We start from the raw sequence: 1,971 nt of genomic DNA, 5'->3' as shown, positions 1-1,971 counted from the left end.
AAAAAAATTATATCTCAAAATGTTTATTTTCAAGAGTACATTACAGGAAAATTATTCATTTTTTGGAATTATTAAAATTTCATATCGATTTCAGTTCACCCCGTCAGTCTTATTATTATTAACAAATAACTTATTATTAATAACAAAAATGTTTATTTTCAAGAGTACATTACAGGAAAATTATTCATTTTTTGGAATTCTTAAAATTTCATATCGATTTCAGTTCACCCCGTCAGTCTTATTATTATTAACAAATAACTTATTATTAATAACAAAAATGTTTATTTTTGTGTGTGTGCGGGGGGGGGGGGTTTTCACGAAAAAAAAAAACGGGACTTCCTCTGTCGACTGATTGAAATAAATACTTCGACGGTAGGAGCATGAACGGAAAAAACAACACATAAAGGGAGGAATGTGTTTGAGTATATATTTGCTGTTATTCGGTTTATATATATATATATATATTCTTTGTACCATGTCGAATAAAATAATTTGAATTGAATTGGATATCTCCCCTTTGACATTTCTTATAGAAATGATAACTGTCAAAAAGCGCTCATTTCGGAAGCGGTTTTTTCTTGCGCTCATTAAAAAAACAAGGAAAGGTGGCATCCAGCGAAAAAAAGAAAAATCCTCGCAACTACTCAGCGAACGTGAGCGCTCTATTGTGCTGGGTGTACCAACTGCATGGAAAGTCAAACATTTTTTCCAACAGTGCATTGCAGTCAGTCTCCCTTGCTTGAATAGAAATGTAATGCAATTTTACATATTGAAATAACACAAAGAATGACAAAAGACGGTTGTAAACGGCCCACTAGACAATCATATTGCATATACGCTCTGATCCAAGAGGCTGTACATTTTGTATTTATTCATCATTATTTTGAGGAAATTTACCGTTGAATTGTTTTAACAGATATCTGCGAATAATTAATATTTTCTTGTAGTTTAAAGAGGAGGTTTGAAAAGTTAAAAAATCTGTCCATACTTACAGCTTTACTAGTAGTCAAAGTGTGTTGAGAAGGAAAACATTAAAAATTATAACATGCATTAAAAATTGTTTATGTCTTAGCACTATAACGAAATACCTGAGCTGTGTTCGCAACGGGAATCGAACCTCAAATTTCATGTTGTTGTTTTTGTTTCTTATATCCGAAACGCGTTTTTTCTTTGTTTATGTCTTGGCACTATACCGAAATACCTGAGCTGTGTCCGCAACGGGGATCGAATCTCAAGTTTAATTTATTTCTCTTATATCCGAAACGCGTTTTTTTTTTTTTTTTTTCATATACTGGACATCGTAAAACTTTTTCAACTTGGAATAGGAAAATTAAAGTCGAAGGAGTTTTGGCACTAGACGCTACGACAGTTATATAGATGAAATAGTAGTATTTTTTTTTCCAAATCAAGATCGCTCCTCTATCAAGTTAGTTACTGAGAAATTTCATTTTGACTTTAAATAATTTTTTTAAGGATCTCAATGAAAAAATCCGGTATGAAAGACGTGTTTATTAAAACATACTACAAATTCAATGCCAAAGAAACATCTAGAAAATGTCGTGTACGTCAAAGAAACTCTTCTTTGGAAGAAGGTATGTTTGTTTGTAATTAAGCACAAAGCTATAGAATGGGCTATCTGTGCTCTGCCCATCACGGGTATCGAAACCCGGATTCTAGCGTTGTACGTCCGCAGACATGCCGCTGTGCCACTGGGGGAGGGGGGGGCTGGAAGAAGGTAATCGAAATATTATGAATTAGATATTGAAAATTGTAGTTTGTTTTTTAAAAAAAGCTAACTGGGCTATTTGCTCAAGGAATTGAACCCCGGATTTTAGGGTTGTAAGTACGTAAACTTACAAGACTGAGGAAAGCAGTGGTTATCGTTGTTAGGTCTGATTTTCAAAAAGATAAAAATTCTACTTCTACAGTAAAACAAACATCATAAAGTACTTTCTAAGCCTCAAGTAACAT

The 1,971-nt window shown here is 33.1% G+C and overlaps 1 protein-coding gene across 2 annotated transcripts in view; it reads left to right on the top strand.

Moving 5' to 3' along the window:
- The window catches only part of LOC111087120, a 21,793-nt gene that overhangs the window by 981 nt on the left and 18,841 nt on the right, over positions 1–1,971 (top strand). The window lies entirely within an intron of this gene.

This window comes from Limulus polyphemus, unplaced genomic scaffold, assembly GCF_000517525.1.
Source record: "Limulus polyphemus unplaced genomic scaffold, Limulus_polyphemus-2.1.2 Scaffold1750, whole genome shotgun sequence".
NCBI lineage: Eukaryota > Metazoa > Arthropoda > Merostomata > Xiphosura > Limulidae > Limulus > Limulus polyphemus.
Note: the sequence above shows the minus strand (reverse complement) of the source record. Positions and strands in the feature narration are given on the sequence as shown.